Below are 26525 nucleotides of genomic sequence, written 5' to 3'. Positions count from 1 at the left end.
TGCCTCCATTGCATACACTATATTCTCACCTGATATGTACTTTTTTTGTAAATATTGCAAATAAGGGTTCTACTCTGGAGTATCTTATTGTTTGAGTATCTTATTGTTTTACAAAATTGTTCTTCTTTGTTTCTCTTACCTTGTATACCAATTTTGTATTATCTAAACCATGTATGTACTCTGCAAACTTCCTTGGAGCTTTTCTCCCCAGGACTTCACTGAAAACGGACACTTTGTGTCCAGTTGGATTTATCTTGGTAAAATAATGTTAAAATAAATAAATAATAAATACAAATATGGTAAGACTGTTGCATTTGGAATTGTACAAACATTATAATATTGAAGTAGCTGAAAAACACTGGAAACGGGAGCCACAAAGTATTATAGAAAATGAAGTTTGTATCACATGGGATTGCCCTTTACCAACAGTTGAGAAAACAGATGCAAGAAATCCAGATATATTAGTCCATGAAAGAAGGCGAAAGTAGCATTGATCATTGAAATTGCTACACCCAGTGACTACAATGTCTTACGCAAGTAGTGAAACAAAGTCATAAAATACCAGGATTTGTGGGCAGAAACGAGGGCAATGTGTAAGAAGGATACCCAGACAGTTCCAATAGTAGGAGCAATGGGTCTTATAAAAAATAATTTACAGTCATACTTGGATATGTTATCAATTCATGTAACTCCATATGAATTGCAGAAGGAGTCATTACTAAGAACATTGCGGGTGCTGTGAAGAGCACTTCTGGCTAAAATCAAAGATTAAAGTTTAAACATACGTTGACTTAGGAATGGGGTCCATTCCCATCATTGTATTAGAAATAGAAAAGACTTGGAAAAATTGAAAAAGAGAGAGAGAAATGTGAAAATCACTGCTACAGATTTCTGCAGACTGTTTCCTTGACTGTCAAATGCAGAATATCTGCATGTTAACCTTGTGATTAATTACAAGATAAATGCTCAGGTACATGAGTTCACTATGAGATCAACTGAAGCCATAGTCTGATAAATCCCTGTCCATTAGAGGAGTGTAATGAATATATAGGTGCCCATTACATGCTCTACAGATGGGGCATGTCTGCAAAAGGACTTTAATAAATTGACTACTTGGACATGGAAGAATATTATGATGACGAGTACATAAAAAAATAAGCATATGAGATTTGGGAGACATATATTGAAAGGTAAATACTTGATACGTCACTTTGATTGATGCTAGATTCATTTAAGGACCTGGGTATATGGGTGGAGCCAACTTTGAGTTTTTTTAATCATATCGACCAATTAGTCAATGACAATTGTATAACTGTATAAAAAGATTTATAAAATCTAGGAAATCCGAGATGATGAAGTCATTGTTAGTTATATTAGGAACAACAATATGGAAACATTATAAGAAAAAGAATGTGAGTAAACTAGAAAGAGTACAGTGGAAATATGTCGAGCATCTGTGGATGTGAAAATTTAAGTTATTATGAAATATTAAAATATATGAACTTGTACTGTCTCTCATGTAGATGTTTAAGAAGCGACTTTATTCAGGTATATGGGACATTTAGAGAAAACTACCTCTGAGAATGTTTGGGGTTATCAAAACATAGTAGAGAATGGTCAGACAACCTATTTAGACGATTCTACAGGAAAACGAAGTTCACTAATTAGTTCTCTGAGAGAGCAGCTGACACATGGGATAGACTACCAAATTACATTAAAGCAAGCACTAAAGATATTTTTAAGAACAGCCTGGACACTTATTATGGAGCAACTGTTGTGGTATAATGGCAGGCTCGAAGGCATTATTGCCCATGCTTGAAATATTTGTATATATTGTATGCATGTGTTCTTATTTAATTTGTAATTTGACAAGGAGGGATTTGTCGTTTTGCATGAAAGTCTCTTAAGTGATGTAACGGGGAAGTTGAGGGTTAGAAGAATATCATTAGTGCAGACCAGTAATTTGATGTTTTTTCCTCCACTTTAATTGTTTGAATGGCAGTGTTATTTTTGATTCCTCAAAGTAGAGGCTTCAGAGATTGACTGAAGAGGAAAGTGAACAGGAGGCATTGCTGCCACATACCTTTAAAGAGGGAGAGAGAGAGCACTGTTAAGTCTGAAGGGGAGGACTGAAGATTATGTACCTAGCAATAGAAGTAAGTCAGAAAAAATATACTTAACTTTGACTTTTCTTCAGGGCACCTTAAATGTATCACAGATCATCTTGGCATGAGGTGCACCCATCAATCGGGACCATTTTGTATTGTAGAATTTGGCAAGTAAGAATGCAGTCCGAGGGAGTTGCATCCTCACAGTAATCACAGATGCTGCATGCTGAGGAGGGTTGTATTTTCATCATGTTCTTGCTGTCTCTAAGGACCAGGATTTTAGCTATTCTTCCTTTCTGGATTTATAAGCAGGTTTCCTTAGTATGACCCAACCAGCCAGGGTTTACTGTGAACCAGACCATTATTTCTAGATTTAATTATAAAATTCTGGGTTAAGACTATTGTGGCTGGTGGTTTTACTGTCTTACAAGGAAGACACTGTATGATCCACTTTTGTTAAAATAAGTGGGGCATCCATTCTGAGAATGGCATTCTCTGGTTATCTAAACCTGACTTTCTGAGATATGGTAGTCTATTCCTGCAACAGTTGGTTCATGAGGGGAATGAGTAGCCTAAACAAAAAACTCCACTCCCTGGAAGCTCTCTTTACCTCAGAGAATGCTGATGTCTGTGTGGTCTCTGAGATGTGGTTTAAAGCCGTGGAGAGCACACCGACAGTGCAAGGTTATAATGCCTTCCACACATTTAGACCAGCTACTTTACAGGCACAGACTAAAGGTGGAGGTGTTTCTGTTTACATGAAAAATAATTATACTTCAAGGGTGGTCAAACAGGACAATGCACTTGAGCTGCTCTATGTTCAAATCACCATAGGTAAAATCCAGTACCACTTCCTTGTCCCCCTCTATGACCCAGGAAACCCACACCATGTATTTAAACTTATTAGAAACACTAACCATCCAACCTAGTACCATGTTCATGGGTGACTTTAATTACCCCACTATGAACTGGGAATCCTATACAACATCATACGTACATGCACAGAGATTCCTGGATTTTGTAAACACAAACTCCCTGGACCAGATAGCCAATACACCAACCAGGGGTGAACCGTACTGGATCTGGCCCTCACTAATATGGGAGAGTGTTGCACACCCCCTACTGTAATGCCTTCCCTGGTAAGGTCAGACCACAAAATGGTCTCCTTTGTAGTAAAAATAAAACCTGGACCCCCCCCAGCTCAACCGGGAATATTCAGGAGCTATTCTAAAGCTAACCTCCTACTATTAAGTGTGAACCTGGCAAAATTTCAAGCCCGTATAAACCCTGAGAACACTTCTGCCTATGCAGAACTGTTCACAGAAACCCTGTACAAGCATGTTAATAGCTGCATCGAGGCAGCTGTACCCACCAGGAAGAAGTACAGAACTAACTCAAAAAACAAGCCACCCTGGTGAAATCACAAAAATAAATCAGATGTATAACAGGAGGAAGAAAATCATGGCAAAAATTAGGTGGTGCAGCACCCAAAAAGATAAAAGTACTCTTACCAAACTAAACAAATAACTCGGAGGACAAATAAAGTCTACCAAAGCCAAATATGAGGTAGGTTTGTCCTCCCAGGCCAAGGACAACCACAGAACATTCTTTAGCTATGTCCCCAACCTCAAAGACAATACACAATTGTGTGCAGAGCTCATTGTAAATGGAGCCACATATACTGAGCCAGAAGAAATAGCAAACCTCCTGGCTGATGAATTCAGCTCCAACTTTACTCCACTTCCCCCAGGAAATACTAAGGAACAGGTCCTTAATACTCTCTCTAAGACCAAGAACGCTGCATCAATGGACCCAGACAATGTCCCAGGATGCCTTCTAAATAGCATGAAACCTGACCTATCAGGGCCTCTGGAATTACTATTTAACTGTAGCCTCCAAACAGGCTTCATGCCTCAGGAGTGGAGAAAGGCAACAGTCATCCCTCTGCACAAAGGTGGGCCATCTACAGACCCTGGAAACTAAAGACCCATAAGTCTCACTAGTCTTGTATGTAAAGCCATGGAAAGAATAATCCATGGAGATGAAAGAGATATAGTAAACCTCCAGACACTGGACCCAACTCAGTTTGGTTTCGTCAAGGGCAGATCATGCCTACTAAGCCTGGTGGACTTCTTTGAGAAGGTCACCAAAGCAATGGATGAGGGCAAAATCATTCACACTGCTACCTTGACCTGGCCAGGGCATTTGACACAATACCCCACTCGGGCAGGGTTGACAAACTCAAGAGGTTAGGTAAAACCTCGCATGTCACCCAGTGGATAGCCAACTGGCTCACAGACAGGACCCAGGAAGTTAGAATTGGGAAGTCCACCTCTAAAAGAGGCCAGTCAGAAGTGGAGTTCCTCAGGGATAAATCTTTGGACCGCTCCTTTTTGGCATTTACTTCTCAGAAGTCAAGGCCAATGTCAGTGGTCTCTAGCTGACTAAATTTGCAGATGATTGCAAATTAGGAGCTATAATTGAATCTCTCACTGACTCGGTGTTCTCCAGGAGGGGCTGACACAGACAAATAACTGGTGTTAGAGCCATGGACTAAAACTAAATGACAAGAAATGCATAATAGTATCCTTTGGGAAGTCATCCATCCCTGGTAACTATCATATTGACAACACACCCCTTAGAGCTGACCCAGTAGTCAGGGACTTAAGGACACGCATAGACAGTAATCTAGCCTTTGATCATCATGTGTCTATAGTGGTGAGGAAATCATTCTATGTTGTGCAACTTATAAACAAAGGTATGGCAGTGGTGAGGAAATCATTCTATGTTGTGCAATGTATAAACAAAGGTATGGCGTCTAAGTCCAAGGAAGTCATTGTTTCACTGTATTTGGCATTCATCAGACCTATCATTGAGTACAATGCACCCTTTGGTATGTACCTACCCAGGCATATCCAACACCTGGTATGTCCATGGAGGTTCCTCACTAAAAAAAATACAGGGCATAAGTAATATGTCCTAAGCAGACTGCCTCAAGGCACTATCCCTGTATTCTGTCTCCTACAGGCTTTTGAAGGGAGATCTATGCCTGGCATACAGGGCATTGTCCGACCAAACTCTGATGGACCTCCTGCACATCCACAAAACAAGCAGTATCAGAATTACCTGTTCTAAAGACTTAAACCTTGCCTGTGATTTAAATAGGACCTGCTGGAGAAATATGTATGTATCCCAGAGACTACCCCATCTGTGGAACAGGCTCCCCATCCATGTGAAGCAGAGTTCCTCCCTAACCCAATTCAAGTACAGCTTGGAAAATTGGATGGGAAACTGGAAATTCATCCCTGGCTTGGCACCTATGTCTCTAATGCAAACAGGTAACCTATAAATGGTTCATCTCCCAGGCTCATGTTTACACTTATCAAGGGTATCAGAAGTTGTCAGAGATTTGGGATGCATGGTTAGGCTTAAAAAGGCCTTTGTGGTCATTAGCTTAGTAAACACCTATGGATGCAGACACCTGGGCAATGGCACTTTTGATTAAAACATTTTATCTGACCTTGTTTATATCAAGCAGGCCTCTGCCCATTTAGTCTCTTCCTTTGTAACAGCAGCGAAAGGAAGTGCCACAGTGCCTTAGCTAGCCCTCACTAAATTGTTTTGTATAATAAATTATGAAAGTCAAGGCTGCTGACTTTGAAGGCCTTCATGCCTAAAAGAGCGAAGTTAAGTCAGCTTGTACACGCACTCTTTCTCTCTGTTGTAGAAGGTTATGTGCTATCGTTTTCTATTTTTTGTCCCTTATTAAGCCATATGTTGGCACTCTGCACTGGTTAAACCCTCAATCACCATCCACTTTATGGCTCAAGACTTGTCCAGTTTCTGTTATTTGAAGGGCAAGGGGAGAGCCCTAACTTTGAATCCATGGGCTACAGATTTTCACTAATAGTGTTTTAGATGCTCTCCAAAGTGAATCTCTTCACCAGCTTGGTGCCCCAATGATGTCAGTAGAAAGCAAAGTATAGTCTGATGGATCTATGTCAAAATAACAAATTACCATAACGTCGAGCTGCAAAATGGTAAGACGGAAACGGCAAAAGTTTACATTCGTCAACGTCCAGATCGTCGTAAGTTTTCACCACAGAGTCAGTTGGCCTATGTGGTTAACTTTGTCCTTTTCTCCACAGTTGTGTGATCTTGGAGTAAGTATATTTAGATGGGGTATGGGGAGGCACAGCTCCCCACATGGGGGTGTGTGGGAGCTAAGCCCCTCCACTTGGGTGGGTTTTATTTGCTTCGGTTTGTTTTTTTTTTAAATTTTGTTGGCCGATTGTTTACTTACCAAGGGAAAATTTACAACTGTTTGGATGTGTGAATATAAATTTGCGTTGTTTCTGTCTCGCCGTTTTGCAACTCGACATTATGGTAATTTGTTACTTTGACATAGATCCAGTCTGATATATAGTGTGTATGGTAAATAAAAATGTTTACTTGCAGTCAAAAACTGATTCAAGACTAAAAAGAAATCAAGTCCCCTTTAGAGGTGCTGCATATACTTGCAAAGACGAGACGTCTTGCCGTCCAGTTGAGGGCACAGGAGTTTATTCCAGTCATTGACTAACAGGAAAGAGGAGCTGCACAATTTTTCTAGAAGAGCTGTAAATAAAACAATATACTCAGTGCAATTTGTGTTGATTCCTTGGCAGGAGATGATCAGTGTAACAACTCTTTTATCACTTATGTAACTATCACCCTTCCAGCCTCATAGCTAATGTAGCACTGAAATTCCCAACCATTTTAACCGTCAGTAGATATGAAACTGCCATGTGGTTAGCCACCAGGAAACAATATGTGAGGTGTAGACTGTATAGGTCAGAATCAAGATAGTGTATACCATCTGCAATCTTCTTATCCTATCCCAAGACAGTCACTGCACACTCATAGCCACCTTCACTGAATGTAACCTGATCAGTATAGTGTACTACTTGATGGGCAGCTTGATGGTTTGTAACACAGAGCTTATTAGTGGTAAACTGCACAGTATTTAACATGTAAAACAAAGGAGCAATGCTGCTTCATGCCACTAACTTCTTGCAGTACACTAAAAATAAGATATTGCCACTGGATTTAATTTGGTATAAGGTGCAAAATATACAGTCAATATTCAGCTCTTAAACAAAAACAATTATCTTGTTTGATATGCATTTGCTATGGACATGCAAGAGGAAACTATCTTGTAATGTAACAAGAAGCAGAACAAGAAGCAGCTCTTGATAGGCCAATAGGAGATGTTTTAACTGTATAAATGTAGCCTATGTACTTGAAGGTCTTTGTTACATGATCTGATGAAGCTCAAATGAATGATCTGACCTGCAGTGAATTAAAAGTGGATTTTAACCTGAGGATTTTGCCTTTCATTTTTTTTTAACCTGAGGATTTTGCTTTTCATTTATACTTGTGACTCTGCATCAGCCTAGTTGCTCCTTTTGGTTTCTTCAATATCTTGTAATATATTTGAATTAACACAATTGGAAAAGCATCACACTTACCACTGATGCATCCTGTTTGTTCAGACAAATCAGTAACACTATAGAATGCCCCAATGGCCTTAAGCACACTATTGAAAGCAACTCAGTATTCCTATGTTAATACATGTTTAATTCTGGATTTCAAGGAGGATTTTAGAAGTTTGGATCAAATATCCCTGCGGTTCTCTTTATTCATTTTCTACAAAGCTCGGTTGAGGTTTACCCCACAGGAATTTATAAAGTTGGTGTATTTGACCCAGAATATTTTGCTCAAGTACACTGAAGCTTTCTTCAGTGGACCATCAGTTTTTCCAGTAGCTTCTGCACAGAATATTTTTCTCTCTTTCTCTTCCCCCCACTTCTTTCTAGTAACCAAAGATGAGGGTTATTTCATTGTCATCTGCCTTCATCTTTGTAACAGTTGCAGACAAAGCTACTGTTTTTTACTGTTGCAGTACAGTTTAGTATATTTAAGAATTCAGCCATAAGCTGATTTCTGTATAGCTGGACCAGTTTCCAGAAATGTGGACTTTTTCCAGGGCATTCTGTTCTCCCCATGCCAGAAACATGAAGAGGATGCCAGAAGAAAGAGGTGAGTGACATACACTAGCATTGATTCTTTTTTTCTATTTCAGCGTTTGGTAACAGAACCTTCAGTCTCATCCATGTGCTTTCAAGGGCATGAAGTACTCTTTTTGGACAGTGCTTTTATGGTTAATGTTGACAGTATCGGGTTTGAATACTATATTATTTTCTTTTGTGATTGTTCTTGGAGATTTTCTAGAATGATAAGTCCAGAAAAGATCACCAGCAATTCTGGCTATGGTCAACAGATACCACAAAAGGGATTTTACCTTAAGAGTATGTTCTGTCTAGGGGAGGAGCACCCTTTCTGTACATCTTAAGGCCTATTTTAAGGAAGAGACCCTATAAACATGAGCTAAAAACCTAAATAATTCTCAGAGCACCAGAACCTCATTGCTTTAATCTAGTTCATCATTATTTGATATATTCTCCTTCAAGGCCTAGAAAAATTAAATCAAAGTACTACAGGAAAATGGATAAATTAAATAAGTTAGTGTGCAGCACAGCAAGTAGAGTATACAAAGCCAGAGACCTTCATCAGTCCAAAAGAGGTGTGATGTTTCTAGCTTCTGGGAGACGCTGTCGAGTAAGCTCTCAGTGGTGGCATTTATTTCTGCTGTGCGGGACCCTGTTGAATCCCCTATGGAGTTTGATAGTGAGGCAACACTTGCTATTTCATCCCAGGACTAATCAGAAATTGTAGGTGTCACAGCCAGATACACTTCTCCACACACACAGTTTTGACCAGCAAGTGGTGGACGCCTTGTGGAAGATCCTTCCCCACCATTTATTTCCCCTGTTTGTATACAGTAGCCCTTCTCCACACACACAGTTTTGACCAGCAAGTGGTGGACGCCTTGTGGAAGATCCTTCCCCACCATTTATTTCCCCTGTTTGTATACAGTAGCCCTGTCTTTCAGGACATATTGTTATCTTTAACCCTAAACTTTAAAGTGATCAGATACTGTGGTCTGTAGTGCAGCAAAATGGATGTGTGTCCTCTGACATTGATCATTCCCAGAACACCTGCCACAGTCTACTTCAGTTGTAAAAGATTTGCAAAAGATTATGTGGTGGCCTGACAAAGCACAAGTACACCAGCTTTTCTTGCTGTAGAACATAGCACTTCAGGTGCCTTATCCCCTGACTAAAAGGAGAATTTCCCCTTGCAAGACCCCGTCAGCTGACTTTGATGTTTTATGAAGTAGAGGAGTAGGACTTGGCATGATCCTAATAAATGTTTACCTTTTGGCTGTTACAGAAACGAGATGGAATATCTATTATTGTGATTACCACAAGAAGATGTCTTATTCACTGACACCCTTATGCTGATGAAAGAACATTTCAGGCAGAGATCAGTAAAAATGTCTGATTCCCACAAAAGATACCACAAAAAATACCATGTATTGATGAGCCCAAATTGACCTTTATTTCACCAGTGTTCCAAACCTTTGAGAATATATTTGAAAACACCTCATTAGAAATGGGTTCTCAGACTATAGTTTCCCAGAAGCCATGTAGCTTTTTTTTAGTGTTTGGGGAACAATGCTAAATGTCTATGCACATTTTATTGTGGAACTAGCTGTCATCTCTCTAGTTGCAGTTGTGGGGGTGGGTGGAATTTATGTAGGTTCCTGTAAATAATATTCTAAATTATAAAGAGAACAGATTTTTAGATGGGGCTGACAAGAACGTCAGTTCATCAGCTATTTTGTGTTCTGGAGGTATTAATTGCCAAGCCAAAGACCTATTCTGGATGTATTCTTAAGGTTAAGGTTGTTTGAGAGTTGTCTAAATAAAGTTAAAGTGTGGAAGTGCATTATCCCATGTGGCTATAATGCTATAGATGTATTTGCTAGGCCAGCAGGCATGGATACGATAACTGAAATACGTGGCTGGTTAAAGACCCAGCCCTTGACTGAAGATGTCAGGGGAAAGTCCTCAGTGCAGAAGCATTACTTTTTGGCACCCCTCACAGTAGAAAAAAAGCACACTAGGAAGAAAAGGGGGAAAAACATACAGACTGTGAAACAACGTTCTGTAATAGCCATCCTTGCACAATAAAGCCTTCTCGCCTAAGCAGTGGATCTTTTATACTAAGCAGTTCAGCACTAAACATTTTGAACAAAATATGGCCTTTGAAAGAGGCTATTGGAGAGGGAGAATAAGCCAAGGCAGGTAACATGGCAGGCACCTTCTCAGAACTATGTTTCTCAGGGCTATTCAGTAATAACTCTCCTCACCTTAATCCCATGTGCACCCATCCTTCATCTTGTGTGAGCATGACTAACTTGTTTCAAGTACAGTGGTGCACTCTTACCAAAGATACCTGGATAAGTGAGATGATTGGTTGTGGATACAGAACAGAGTTCAGAAACGTTCCATGTTTCATGGGGGTGTCCCAGAATTTTCAGGTAAGGTGATAACTTGTAGGTCCAGTTGTGAAACAACAGCTGAGATCTGCTACCATAGAAAGGGTTCCACCAGAACAGGAGGAAAAGGGTTTTGCTTCAGTTTTTCTCCTAGCCCCAAGACGGTCCTTGGAGGCCTGTCTTAAACCTTTCAAATCTAAATAGGTTTCTGACAGTAAACTGGTTCAGGCTACCATTCCTTCAGTCCCTGTTATCCTTTCTATTGCTAAAAGCTGTGATATTTGCTCTGGATATAAAGGATACATGCCTCCATATTCCTGTCTTCAAAGACCACAATAAGTTCTTAAGATTCCTGGCAAGATCCCAACACTACTGTTCTCCCCCTTGTTTTTTGGATTCTCCTATCACTTCTGAGAATATTCACCAAATATTTGAGCATTCAGATAGTGATCGAATGAAGTCCTATTGAATCTGGAGATGCCTTTCACATCTGCACAGTGCAAATCCACCTTGTTAACGGATTCCTCACAATGCATTTGCAGAATGTGCACTGTCTCCCTTGAGGTCCACTGGGGACATCTAAAGACAAATAGAAGCATGCAAATGTCAAGGAAATGGTGGGATGGATTGATACCCTTCAGGTCTTCAGTAGTGCATTTGTATCTGTACTGCAGTATTTAGAATACTGTCAGTCATTGTCAACGTTGTGGTGCATAAACATAGGGCCCATACAGATTCCCCCTTTTTCAGATTAGCATTGATCACTTGGCACATAATCATTCAGAAGAATCTTCACCTCCAGGTCGTTTACATTGCCTCAGGGGAGAATTCAGATCACTTGAGAAGATCTTGTATCAGTTCCCTACAATGGAGATTGGAGATTGAGTCCATGAGTTTTCCATGCTGTTATTCAATATTGGGGAATTAGAGTAAGATCTTACCAAAGAAAGACCTTTTATGCAAGATACTATTACAAGCAAGTAACATCAATGAGTGCCTTCTTTCTGAACTGGGAGAAATATTGATGTGTGGCTTCCCTTCATGCTGCTGCTTCAGAAAGTTTTAGTAAATATCAAGAGACTAAGCAGACCTCCTCTTGATGGTCCCTTCTTGTTAACATAGCCATGGTTCTAATTCTGAAACTGATCTCCCTGGAGGCTAGTCTCTGATCCTGTAGGATCATTTTCCATCAGAGATGTTGGTCATTTTGTCAGTTGCACCCAAACCCAGTACCAAAAACTTTTGTTTGGGCTAATGGAAGAGGTTCGTCTCATGGTCAGTCTTTCCAGATCCTTCAGAAAGAAGCCACAGTGCAACAGGTTCTTAGTTTCTTAATCTCCTTATATAATGCTGGACTAACATACACCTTGTAATATGTCCATGGACTTGATTTGGTATGGCCTAAGATTCCCATGTGGCTGCTTACAGAAAAAGCCAATTCCTTTCAGAAGCTAAGGCAGGGTGGAAAGTGCAGTTGTGTACACTTAACATAAATGTAGATGCGAATGTATTCACTATCGCATTCATAAGTGATGGGATTTCCTGATATGGAAGGTCTTGGCCATCACAACTTCTGAGAATTTTCCTTTCCTACTGAGGCCAGTGGATGTCCTAATGACTGGGTATAAAGGGAGACAGCAGGCACCATAACCTCAGTGCTTCTTGCCCCCAGCAGATAAGAGCCCCTCTAACAGGTCCCTAAAGCCAGAGGCCTAAGCTCAGAAACTCCAGAGTATGTACAGATGAGAAGGAAACAAATTGAAATTAGAGAGAGTGTTCTTCCCAATCCCATAGGACAAGAGGGGAAGGAGAGAGGGAAAGAATACCAAAACAGTTAATACACTCTAACATCTTCATGTATGGTAAGTGTACACAACTGTACTATGTTCTTGTATTGTGTTCTTTGTATTTCAGTGTTGCAGAAATAACTGATGGGATGACTCCCAAAGCTGAAAGGAGGGTGAATGGAAAGAATTAATGGAGAGGAAAGGATGCCTTGCAAGATGGTAGTGGCAAACCCCATTCTGGACTTGGAAAAGGTTGGAAGATTGTAATGTTTGGTGAAAGTATGCACAGAGGACTAAGTAGAGGCTTCTAAAATGTCTTTAGTGGCCACCCCTTTAAGAAAGACTGTAGATGGAGCAGTACCCCCAGTCAAGTGACACCTCACAGGGTCTGGAGGCATCTTTCCATGGTGACTGTAGCAAAACAGGATGCAGTAAGGAATCGATTTAGAGATGGTTTATTTAGAAACTGGTCTCCTCTCAGAGCTACAGGCAAAGGGCACAAAAAGTTGGTCAGACTTCCTGACAGTGTCTGTCTTGTCCAAATAGAAATGCAGTTGCTTATGCATATCCAATGTGAGGAGGATTTTTTCACTGTTGTTTTGAGGGTTAGGAAAGAAGGTAGGCGACAAGTGGATGGTTTGGTTTAAAAAGATCTTTGTAACCACTTTAGGCATAAAGGAGGGATTAGTCCTAAGAGAGGGATTGTCAGGGTGAAAAGTGATGCAAGGTTCCACACACATATGGGCCTGGAACCCTGAAATCCTTCTAGCTGAAGTAATGGCTAGCAGGAAGGCTGTTTTCCGGGTCAGGAATTTGATGTCTGTGGATGTAGCTGGTTCTACACCTTTCCAGAATGAAATTGAGATCTCATGGAGGGACAGGAAGTTTCATGAGAGGATAGGGGAAGAGAAGGAGTTGAGCAGGTAGATAATCGGAAATTGCTGAAATGTCTTTCGTAATAGAGGAATAAGAAAGCCATTTGTCAAAAGTTATGATAAGTATGAAAAGATCAGAGATATCTGAGCTTGAAGAGGGATCTGTCCATTTTGACTGCACCATATTGTGCATCCCTTCCATTTAGTGGAGTTAGTTTTTCTTGTGCTAGGTCTTCTGACCTCTTTTAGAATGGCCAAGAACTGTTTGTCGAGAGGTGTTCCCCTTCAGGGGTCAAGGTATCATCCAAGCTGTCAATATGAAAGTGTTCAGGTTGGGGTGTATGATGGTGCCCTTGTCTTGTGTTAATAGGTCCACTTGTTGAAGCAGCAGACATGGTTCTTTCTTGCTTAGGCCGAGCATTAGAGGATATCAGTTTTTCCTTGGCCAATCTAGAGCTATTAGAATGACCCTTGGCCCTTTCCCATGTCTTCAGCAGTACCCCAGTCAGCAAGGGTATGGGGGAAGGCATAGAGGAGTAGGCCTGTCCAAGGGAAGGAGAAGGCATCTGCCTTCCAGGCTGACCTGGTTTTGGTCCTTAAACAATTTTAATTTTCAAGTGAGGGTTTTTTCTTTGGTGAAAAAAACGTCTATTTCTGGCACACACCATTCTTTAGCTATGCTTAGAAAAGCTTCTCGATGCAGTTGACCCTCATGAGGGTCTGACAGGCTCCTGCTTAGGTGATTCTCCAGTTGACTGGTTTCTCTTGGTAGGTACTGAGCCATGAGGTGCCGACCTAGGAAGTTTGCTTTTTCCTAGAAGTCCATAGCTAAGTGACAGAGGGTAAGAGTGAGTCCCTTCTGCTTGTTTATGTACTTTATAACTGTGGTATTGTCTGTTTTCACTAGGGTTATGTCTGGTTTCCATTGGTCTTTGAAGGCAGTCATACCTTTGTGGACTGCCATCAGTTTTTAGGTTGATTTCATACTTCGGCTGAAAGTCTGATCAGTCCCGAGTCTATAAGTTGTTTTACTGGGCCCCCAGCTCATCTCCAAGACATCTGTGGTCAGAGTTTGGCTCTGGGGAATGAACCTGAAGGGAAGGCCCAGGTTGAGGTGTATTCTTTGGCCCATCAGGCAAACTCCTTCCTGAGATAATGGAGAAGCTTTGCCCTGAAGTTGAGGGACTGAGAATGTTGACAACACACATTTATGAGGTCCCACTACAGCTTCCTCATATGTAGTCTGGCTAAGGGGAGCACAGTGATGCAAAAGGCCGTGTAACCCAAGGCTCTGAGGAATTTTCTAGCTGTGCTGTAGTTCCTGAGAAGGAGCTTTTTAACCTTGTCTGGTGAAAGGAAGGCTTTCTGAAGTGAGGATTCCAGCAAAGCCTCCAGAAGCACAATCTTGTTTGTGGAGATGCTTTGGGACTTTTGGGTATTGATGGTGAAACCTAGAGAAGTCGGGACCTCTTGAGTGTAAGGTAGATCTGCTTCTGAGTTTTTCTAGATCTGTTTTCAGAATGAGGCGATCACCTTAAGTAGAGGTAAATCTGAACGTCCTTTGACATGCAGAAGACTGTCACTGGGGCTAGACGTTTTGTGAAAATCATGGGTGCAGTAAACCAGCAAAAGGGCAGAGAACGGAATTTGATAATGCTTCACACCTGCTTTGAAGCATAAGAACCTCCTGTGAGATTTTTCTGTGGGAATGTGGAGGTATGCATCTCTTAGATGTAAAGTTACCATGTAAACATTTGAGATCATGGATAGCAATTTTTGAAGGGTTAGCATTTTTAATTTTGGTACAAAATTCTTTTGAGCACTGACAGGTCTAGAATTCACCTCCAGGTACCCTCTTTTCTGGGGACTAGGGATAACCTTGAGTAAAATACTTTTCCTTGTAATGTGATTGGTACAGGTTCCACAGAACCTTGGGTGCACTAGCGCTATATTTAATTTAAGATCTCTGTTAATTGGTTTGCTGGAATGTCTGAGAAACCTGATCAAATTAGAGGCTGTTTGGAGTGTTGTTTTTTAACCTGGTTACATGATTTTCAATACCCACTTATCCTCTGGTTATTTGGGTCCAATTCTTTAAGAAGTACGACAGCTGTCCTAGCCAGAGTGTGGGTAGGGGGAAAGAATGGAACTGGAGATGAGGGGAAAAGGGAGTGTCGTGGGAGTGAGGAGTGTTCCCTGCTGGTGGAATTCCACAGGCCGATTGGAATCCACTTGTCACTGTGAGGGATGCTGGTGCTGCCTTTGACTCCTTTCTCTACGAGTTCTGCTATTTCTAGACTTAGACTGAGAGTTTGGACTGAGAGTCTGGAAAGGACCAGTGTTTGGACTGAGAGTCTGGAAAGGACCAGTGTTTGGTAGGGTAATTCGAACTGAAGTGAGGAGGTTACATCTGAATTAAGTCCTTGACCATGTGCATGGGCTTGGCCTTATCCTCCATCTTCTTAAGTAGAGATTCTGCCTTGGGGCCAAACAGGAAATCTTTGTCCAGATTGAGCATCCAATAGACTGGATTTCACATGTTCAAGAAGGGACTGTTCCCTCAGCCAGGCATGTCTTCTAATGACAGCTCCTGTAGCTGCTGCCCTACTGGAAGCTTCCAGAGCATCATAGCCACAGTACAGGGAGTGCTTGACTACTTAAGAACAAGAATAACACAAGTTCAGCAGCTCCTTAGAGAGGACCTTATTTTTCAGTCCACACGAGTTTTTGCTTTGTCTGATCTAAAACTGTTTCTTGATACTTGACCATATGAAACTGGCAGTTCAAAGCCATTATGATCATGGTAGCAGAGGTGTAGACTTTCTTTTCGAACCTGTCTAGGGCCCTGCTTTCTTTGTCATTTGCTAGTGGATTTTTAGAAGTACTGGCTTTAGCTCCCTTAGGATCCTGACTCACCACTTGAAGGTATGTAACAGGGTTCTTGAAAAGGTGTCTGTGGGAATCCAGAACTCTGTGAAATCTGTCAGGCTTCCAAAGAGCAGGGGGGAGGGAATCTGGTTGTAAGGAATAATCCAGCAAGGCATCATCTACAACCTCTAAGATTGGAAGAATGACAAGAGGTTTATGCTGAGGGAGTTTTAGAAATTCACTTAACCTTCTTCTCAGATTGCGGTTAGTCCTGTGCTTCCCATTTAAAATGTTCCCTTAGGGTATGTAGGGTTTCTTCAGAAGAAATGTCCTCAGAGGTGAGGCTAAGGCAAGGTTCTCATGAGAATCTGAATTCCTGTAGGAAGCAATAGATAAACCTTATTCAAAGGTGGATTCTTCATTGTCATCCACAGAACATCTGGCTCTGAGTATGTTGATCAAATCCTCAGCCAACCTAACTAGTACTGATAGGCCTGAGTTAGTGAATGGGAGCTGGTAGGTGTCGGCTGGGCAAGTTGTATGCATCCTTTTTATGTGAGGCCTTAGACTTAGACCTGAGAGTGGCTTCCCCTCTAGGCCCAGGATGCAGGCAGACAGCTGAATCTTGATGGTGGTGAACCAAGGGAATCTCCTGATGATGAGAAACACCAGTATAGTCTAATTATGTCTTTTGGAAGAAAGACTGAATTGCTTGAAAACAGTGGCTTCCTACTGCTGTATCAGTCTTCTTTCTCCCTCTCTCGCCCTCTTTCACGAGTCCGTTTCTGTATAATTTAACCATTTGTCCCTGTATACAAGAGTCCCCTTCCTTGGCTACCTCCCTCAAATTCTGTAAAGTAGGGTCTGAGAGCTGAACCTGTCTCATCTATTTCTTTGCGACTCTTCCCTGCTTCTCCTCCAAAACTAGTCTAGTATCTTTTGACAGTGGTTCCTCAAATTCCAGCTTGATATTAACACCTAACTGTTCTTTCTACGTAGCACCTTTCAAGAGAAGCCCAGTACCTTTCAACAGCTGTGGCTTAGAATGAAGATCGCTGCTACTAATTAACCCCCCCGACTAAAATAACTATGTCTTATGCCTTGGCTGGAGGAGTGGGCATAGGTTTTGCCAATCACCTGTTATTCCCTTTAACAGTTTTCTTTCCCATGTTTTTACTTCGTTGCCTGGCTGCATGTAGCAGCATATGTACTGCATTCTCAAAATCATTTCCCATTAAAACATTCACTGGGACACAATTGAAACACCTGCTTGTTTCTTTGTCTTCCTTTCCCATTCAGGTAGGCCCTTGCAAGTGAAAAGATGTCTCTTCCAAGGCCCTAACTTAAGCAAATTACTCAGTCAAATATTGCACTCTTAATCACTCCAGGCTTAGGAATGGTGATATCTGATGCAGTATCCCTTTAGGCAGTTGTCTGTTTCTCCTCCAGCAGGATATCTCCCTCACCAGTACTCGCATGTCTTTGTCAAAGGACCAACATTTCCTTTTAATGTTGGCCCTGCTTTTCTGTTTCTCTATTTTCAGCCTGCTCTCTGTCTTCACACCACACATTCTTTATTGTAGCTATTTCTAGTTCCAGATGTTTCAAATCTAGCTTGGGTCTCCTTAATTCTGAGTTTTGGGGTGATCTGCAGAAAGTGCATACCCGAAGCACTTGCCAAGCTGCCTCAAGACTTGGTGGGCTGGGTTCCAGCTGCACACAAAGCTTGCTGTCATGTCCTTATTAGTCATACTGACTTGCAAAGTTCCTATAGTTTTACACTTCTTAGTCTGTTGAGACACTGATGTCTTGGCTGATTAGGAAACATGCAGAAAAAAAAACTCAAACTATTTTAACTAAAAACATTTAAAAAGTTGTTTGCAGTCTATAGCTCTGTACATTTACCTTGTGGCTACAAGGCTGACATGCGTTTGGTGACAAAACTACTTTGCTTATTAGACAAGTCCGGTGTGTAAATCCACAGTACCCCTTACCACTGTTAAGTGCCTATTCAGTGACGAAAAGATGGGGATTTGAATCCCATCACAGCTACCACTGTGATGTCTAGTCAGTGACAGACAGATGAAGGTTTAAATTCTCTAACAAAGCATGTCAAGTGGCAGCAGTGACCTTGAACTGTGTGAGGTGTGTCCTAGTAAAGCTGTGTGCGCCACGAGTCTTTATAACAGCATTGATTTCTACTACAGTTAAAAATATTGTTAAGGAAAATTAGAACATTCTGAGAAGAAGTGAGAAAATTATGTAGGGTGGAGGCCCTTAACCTGTTTTTCTTGGGCGTTTATGATTTTTAGCATATTTATTTGAAACGAAATGGAGAAATTGCTAATATCTATAGCAGTAAAGGAAAAGGAGCATATAGCAGTGTTTTCTGTAGGCAGTGAAGATTTACAAGGCGTCGCCCTCATTTTGTAGCATCCCCTCCCTAGATACAGAGTTACTGGTACTAATGTTTTTTTTTATTTTTTTAACTGTATAATGGCCAGTATATTGTACATTTCAAAATGTTTAACTTGAGTGCTTTGGCAGTGGCAAAATCAGAAGGTTGATTAAATGTATATGCTATGCTGCTGATGAAAGCAGTGCTCCCAGTGGTTTGAGCAGGTATAAATCTTTTCATAGTTTTGTTTTCTTTGTATTGGAAAAAGGGAGTAGTTTTTGATAAGATGGGACATGGTAATGATCTTTAACTCGAAAAGAAAGGTTTATTTTCAGTTTATACTAGATGTCATTACATGTTCTGGAAACACAGTGCAGTATTCATGCAACAAGCAGCAAGAATTTTTTTCCTTCACCAAATGTTTTCTGGCAAATCACTGAGGACTGAAGTCACTAAATAGTGATATACATTTGAGTTTCAGACTTCACATCCTTCAGAAAAATGCATGTTAATGCAAAACCTGTTATTCTGGCAACCTTCTAAGTTTATAAAGGTAATATTTAAAATCCATTCCTATTTTTGAGCCTTTCTTCCCCCATTATTTTAGACTTTGTCCAGATTTCTTCTACTAAGACGTTGAGAGGTATGGTTCAACGTTTGTTTGTACATTTCCTGTATAAATTATTTTTTTAAATATTTAATGTATTTCAGCACTCTGGCCTTAATGCATTTACTGGTCGAGTTAAATATATATTTTTTTATGATCGTCTTTAATACTTACATGTTTTAAATCAAGCATGCTTTCTTGTCACTGACTGTTGTATTGTTCTGCATTTTTATTGCACTTTCTTATTTAACATTTGGATTCTTATCAAGTTTCACTGACATTGCCAGTTTTTCATGTATGATGAAATCCAGTGTATTTTGTGGATAAAAGTGCTCAACTGATTTTGTGTTCAAATAAAAGTTTTGACTGCCAACTCATTTATTTGGATTTTATTTTACTATTTTATTGTATGTTTTCATCCACCTGACTATATTGAGTTGGGTTTTTGTTTCCCAAAAATGGGAAAAGTGTAGTGTTTCACACCTTGCTTTTGTCAAAGGAATATTTTATTTTTGTGTAGTCAAGTTTGCTTATCCAGGACACCCAGGAGTACGTTCTAATTGACTTGCTCAGTTTCGCACTGCATACGTACAGAAACCAAGGGCATCAATGTTATAATTGCAGAATGAAGCTTATTAGCTGCTCATAGGTTTTAACCCTCTGTGCTGGACTGCCCAACTCAAAGAAGCAACATTCAGATCCCAACTAACAGCTGGACATGCTTTCATGGACCCTGTCACTGCATTCATGGTCTAAGTAAATGTGTGGACATTTCAGCTTTATCCTGTGGTAGATATGGAAGGCAGTTGATGGAATTTAATTTCACTGGGATTGAAGTTGACTTTAATGACACAGAATCTATTTATTGTAGGTGCTAGATCCTGTAAAAGCAATCGGATATCTTGTGGACAGGCAGCGCTTTGACTTTATAGGTCACTTCTTGTAAGATGTAAATAGGAACAGATGTTTCTACCCTCCCCAGATGCACATAACATAAGTAATCCCCTTCCATTCAAATCTCTGCCAGCCTTTGTAAACTGAACTGTAATATTATTTATAATAATTTTAGTGAGGAACTAAATATTACTTATAATAATGTTTAGTGAGGAATGTCCACAGAGGTTCCTCACTAAAAGGATACATGGCTTAAGTAAAATGCCCTAGGCATACCACCTCAAGGCTCTATCCCTGTATTCTGTCTCCTACAGGCTTTTGAGGGGAGATCTATGCCTGACATACAGGGCATTGTCAGACCCCACTCTGATAGATCTCCTGCATATCAACAAAACAGACCGCATCAGAATTACCTGTTTTAAAGACTTACTTTGTCTGTGATATAAATAGGATGTGCTGGAGAGCCAGGTATGTATCCCAGAGATTACCCCATCTCTAGAACAGGCTCCCCATCCATGTGAAGCATAGATGTTCTTCATGTTTCACTGTTGCAGTCATCACACTGGGGTTATCTGCCTTAGCCCTCATTTGGCCCGAATACCAGAGTCTTGGGATTTCTGCGTCAGATGCTGTCGCCTCTTCCATGATGTCAGGTCGTCAGGGGTATAAATCATGCAGCAGATGCCATTACATCAGCTTTTCTTGCTGTGTGGGAGCCCAAAGCAGAAGCAGTTTGCAAGTGCCAGTCGGCCGCTTCCTGAAATTTTCAATGTTCGAGTTTCAAACCTGAAGTCTTCTAAAGCTAAGTACCCTGTTGGGGATCTTTTTTTATTGCTCTAACCGATGTCAGAAAAAGTTAACAGTTGTCTTGCTTGTGGAAAGCAAATACCTCACAGAGTTTTCCATTCTTACTGCATCACATGTTTAGGCCCAGACCACGACATTCCTCACTGTCAGTTTTGTGCCTTGTGTAACGCCCAAAATGTTCATCGTCCGGCTATCTTTGTCGTTAAATTCTTTTGCTGTTATTCTCCGTATTCCAAAATGGCTTCAATAAGCCATCCTACTACCGATCTTCCGAAAAAACGTAAGGGTAAAGACAGAGACAGACTGCATAGGCCGGTACTCAGTGAGGCACCTTCACAGCCCCTGATACCCACTTCTACAGATTCGCAGGCCTCTGCTGAGACCTATTCGGAGTCCGGTATGCTGCGAGATGCTTCTTCGACTGCGGATGTCTCTACCTTGGATGGGTCTGGAGCCGCTGTGCAGGCACCATCTTCTGAGGGTGTATTCTGACCTTCCGATGTTCGTATTAAACCGACAAATTCATTTTTGACTAAAACTACCGAGTTTCTCAGGCCCAGAGTTCGTACTACGCCTAGAAAACCGACAACCAAACCTCATGCTTAAGCTCTCATGCCACAGAATCAAATGCTTAGAATGGCTGAAGACCTTATAACCTTTATTAGGGGAAGCCAGCCTTCCCCCTCTAAAAGACAAAGAACTGATTTTCCTTCTAATTCTACAGACCCGTGAGTCAGATGACTCTGATCCTTCTGATTACCAAGACTTACCCTTATCTACCTATGAGGATTCAGATGCAGAGGATTCCTTTCCCTCTGCCTCCCCTCTAGAGGATTTTTTCTTTTGGTGAAACCTTACATACCTTAACAGAGCATTTCTGCTGGGAATGCCAGGACTACCCTCAGTCTAAAAAGAGCCTCAAGAGAATTTTTAGACTTGTCTCAGCACAGGCCTCTAGCTATACCCCCTGTCCTGGATATTGTAGATGTGTCTTCATAGAATCCAGTCTTATACCTGATACTTTACCACCAGCTCCTAGAAAACCTGACCGGTAATACAATTCTCACAAATTTCTCTTTAAGAATCCCACTGCGGATCCAGAGACAATTTCCCAGGGACCTAAAGGCATTAAGGCTACTACAGCTAAAAACCCTACCCCTTCGGACAGGGGTTCCAGAGCTTTAGACAGATGGGGTAAGAAGGTATATACCTCTGCAACTCTTGCCATCAGGGCTTTGAATTGCCAGTTTCACATGTTAAAGTACCAAGACTAATTAAACAAAAAATGCTGTTGCTTCCAGATTGTACAGAAGACAGAGATTTACAAGAGTTCATGCATTCTGCAAACCAAGTTAGTAAACGTATTTGCAGTGTGGTTTTGATGCCTTAGAAGCATCTTGCAGGGCTGCTGTCACTGGGTCTGTACTGAGAAAGCATGCTTGGCTGAAGGAACAAATCTTGCCAGACCATGTCAAAGCAAAATTACTACATGCTCCATTAAACCAGGAACGTTTGTTTGGCAAAAAAGCAGACAAAGTTCTTAAAAAGATGGATGAAAAAGTTAAAGCTGTGCAAACTGTTAAAGATTTCTTACAGGTGCAGCCACCTAGATTCAGTAGGCATTGGCCTTCAAAAAAAACTGGTCCTTTCCAGTTCCTCCCAGGCCTTCTCAGTCCAAAACCAGGGGCAGCAGACCATCAAGACTACAGTCTCAGGGTATGCAGAGACCTAAACAATGGAGTGCTCCCACCTCAAAAATAGGGAGGGGTAAGCCACCCCCTTATGGAAAAAGTTCACAATGACTTGTCTGTCATCCTTCCCAGCCATGCCCAAGTACTTGCACCCCTAGGAGGAAAACACACCCTGCATGCAAAAAACTGGATGTCCATTACCCAAGACTGATGGGTCCTAAACATTGTATCCCAGGGATGCATATTCTACTTCCACTCACTGCCAACCCCAAGCAAGATGCCAGACCTTCCTCCAAACCAGTGGGCAGAGGCTCAAAAGCAAGTACTTTCTCTTCTCAGTATCGGGGCTATTCAACCTGTTCCAACAGAGCAAAGGGGACGGTTTCTACTCCAGACTGCTCCTGGTGCCCAGAAAAGAGAGCTCTTGGCGCCCTATCCTGGATCTGTCAATTCTCAACACCTTCCTGGTGGTCCCAAAATTCAAAATGCTTACACTACAGCAGCTTCTTCCTGTGCTAGCCAAGGATGCCTGGCTAGTCATGCTAGACTTAAAAGAAGCTCATCTGCACATCCCCATAAGGGAATCTTGCAGGGATTATCTACGTTTCAGGCCAGGCTGTATGCACTATCAGTTCTCTGCACTTCCCCTTGGCTTATCTTCTGCACCTAGGGTGTTCACAAAGTGCCTGGCTCCAGCCATTGCATACTGCAGCAGAGAAATATTCAAATTTACCCATACTTGGACTATTGTCTGATTCAGGCGGACAGTCAGGAATTGCTACTTCAGCACCTGGCATTTGTAAAGCGACTCCTAACTTCTCTGGGGTACACCATCAATGAAAAGAAATCGCAACTGGTGCCCAGCCAAAAGATTGTATTCCTGGGAGCAAGCTTGAACAAAACTTCCCAGATGGTATTACTCACTCCAGAAAAACATGCTTATTTGACAAACTACTTCTAACTAATGGCCACCAAAACCCAAACCCAGCTATCTGCAAGAAAAATACTGCAAGCCCTAGGGTTCATGGCCTCATGCATTCTACTAATTCCATATGCATGACTGCATATGAGGAAACTTCAATGGTGCTTAAAAAGACTCTGGTGTCAACATTCTCAGGACATGGAAATAGTGATTCCCATCATTCCTTGCCTAAGGGCATAGTTCCTTTGATGGGCAGAGGCATGCAGCCACAACAAGGGACTTCCTTTCACTCAACCCCTCTCCTCCCAAACCCTGACAACAGACGCATTAGACTATGCATGGGGGGCTCACATGGCGGGCAAATGGAGCCCAGGACAAATTCTCCTGCATATCAGTCAAAAAGAAATGTTAGCTGTACAGAATGCTTTGACAGCCTTCAAATACCTTATCCTTCCAGGACAACTCCTGATAAAGACAACACCACATTTATGTGCTACATAAACAAGCAGGGGGGGAACCGATTCCTACCCACTCTGCAGGTTAGCCATGGCCCTGTGGAACACAGCTTTGAGCAACCAAGTGCACTTGCAAGCTCAGTTCCTGCCAGGGAAACAAAATTCACTGGCAGACTACTTTAAGCAGACATCTACTGCACCCACACGAGTGGAAACTGGAACCCAACTCATTCAAACATCTAATCCACAGGTGGGGGACACCAGAGGTGGACCTCTTTGCCTCCCCCCAAACCATCAGTTGAACAAATTTTGCACCAGAAACCATCACAGCAAAGTGTGGAAAGTGGATGCCCTATCCTTTACATGGGAAAAAATCTCAATTTATGCCTTTCCCCCTCTGCTCCTCCTCTCTCAAGTACTACTCAAGATCAAACAGGACAGACCAAGGACAATCATTATTGCCCCAGACTGGCCACGCCAGCACTGGTACCCACTCCTACGCAGTCTGACAGCAGGGCCACCCTGACACCTACATCAGACTCCCTCCCTGCTGTCCCAGCAGCAGGGACAGATTTTGCATCCATAGCTGCAAACCCTGAACCTTGCAGCGTGGCTTATCCCCTGAATACACCACCAGCAACCCTCCGCAAACAGGTACTGGACGTCATCCTTGAGGCCAGAAGACACAGTACTAGGAAATCCTATTCAGAAAAGTGGAAAAGATATTGTTCTTGGAGCTTTCTCAAGGAACGGACACAGCCATGCCCACCTTACCTCAAATCCTAGATTACCTAGAAGAGCTGCTCCACACAGTCCTATCCTTCTCATCAGTTAAGATTCATGCCTCTGCCATCTCAGCTCATTACAGTACTGAGCCACCTCTCCTTTCTCGCCCTCTCATTGAGCAGTTCCTGTGAGGAGCTAACAATTTAAGGCCCCCGAGGAGACCTCCCACACCTGCCTGGGACCTTAACTTTGTACTAGACAAACTCAAGCTTCTCCCCTTTCAGCCTGCTGCTGCAGCAGAGTTAAAATTCCTCTCTTGGAAAACAGCCTTTACTGCTACCCATCACTTCAGCAAGAAGAGTGTCTGAGTTGCAGGCACTAATGGCTGTGGAACCCTTCATTATTTTCCATGCTGACAGGGTATCCCTCAGGACTAACCATCATTTATGCCCAAGGTGGTATCCAGTGTGGCTTTAAATCAATACATCCATTTATCAACCTTTTTCCCTAATCCTCAGAATAAAGGGAAAGCATCCTGCACTCCTTGAATGTGCACAGACAGCTCAGGTTCTACCTTGACAGGACTAAACATTTCAGAAAATTTGACCAGCTGCTAGTCAGCTTTGCTACAGGGGCAGAGGGCAAGGCCATTTCAAAGCAAATCATTTCCAAATGGATAAAACACTGCATCCATTTCTGCTACAAACACCATGGAAAACCTACCCCACAGGGGATCAGAACTCATTCCACTAGGGATACCTCAACCTCTACAGCATCTCTCAGGGGAGTCCCTGTCAGGGACATCCTGGAAGCTGCAACCTGGAGTTCTGTACACACCTTCACCAAGCATTGCCACTTAACTATCTTTTCTAAATCCAGAGCTGGATTTGCCACAGCAGTCTTACAAGGCCTGCTAGCCAGCCCTAATACTTCTTGACTGCCTCCACCCTTCCTCAACTTTGGGAATCAACCCAAGTCTGATGACTGCAACAGTGAAACACGAAGAACATAGTACAGTTGTGTACACTTATCATAAATGTAAATGCTCGAGTGTATTCACTGTTGCAGTCCTGGTTACCCTCCCTCCAGCCCCCTGACTTATTCTATACTTTCTACCTATCCTTTTTTTTGGCCATGTCCTATGGCAGTGGTATTTACTTTTTACTGGAGGTGTTCCACACCATGTAATTGCTTCCTTTTTGGGGGGCTGCTGACATCTGGGGCAAGAAAAACTGATGTAATGGCATCAGCTGCATGTTTTATACCCCTGATGTCATAGAAGAGGCGACAGCATCCGACGCAGAAATCCCAAAACTCTGGTATTCGGGCAGACTGAGGGCTACCTGCAGGCAGATAACCCAAGTGTGATGACTGCAACAGTGAATACACTCTAACATCTACATTTATGGTAAGTGTACACAACTGTACTTTCCTCCCTAACCAATTCAAGTGCAACCTGGACAGTTGGATGGGAAGAGGAAATTCATCCCTGGTTTGGCCTGGCAACCTGTAAATGTTTCATCTCCCAAGCTCCTGCTTACACTTATCAAGGGTATCAGAACTTGTCAGAGATTGGGGATGCATGGATATGCTTAAGAAAAGGCCCTTGTGGTCGTAAGCCTAGTAAACGCCTATGAACCTATTACTGACAGTGGGCAATACCTGCACCTCTGGCAGTCTGTGTGCTCTGTCTTTAGCTATATAATGGACTGCCATATTGAATGGCAAGTGATGAAAAACTATGACAAGACTGTAAAGGCAAAATAACCGAATGAAAAATTAAATGAAGGTCCCCTTTGTGAAATGGCAGTTTATCTTGGTGGGGGGGGGGGGTGTCAAGGCTACATAACACTAGGTTTGATTCCTTTATTCACCACTTGTATGTTATGCATCTCTGAGCAAATCAAATAACCAGACTGTGCCCCTGGATTGCCCCTGACA

General features: G+C 41.9%; 1 protein-coding gene across 2 annotated transcripts in view; it reads left to right on the top strand.

The window, feature by feature from the left end:
* TMEM161B (transmembrane protein 161B) overlaps positions 1-26525 on the top strand; it is an 885867-nt gene that overhangs the window by 209899 nt on the left and 649443 nt on the right. The window lies entirely within an intron of this gene.

This window comes from Protopterus annectens, chromosome 2.part2 (genome assembly GCF_019279795.1).
Source record: "Protopterus annectens isolate FY-2018-M chromosome 2.part2, PAN1.0, whole genome shotgun sequence".
In the NCBI taxonomy this organism is placed as follows: Eukaryota; Metazoa; Chordata; order Ceratodontiformes; family Protopteridae; genus Protopterus; species Protopterus annectens.
The sequence above is the reverse complement of the archived record's forward strand: the minus strand, read 5'-3'. Positions and strand labels throughout refer to the sequence as shown.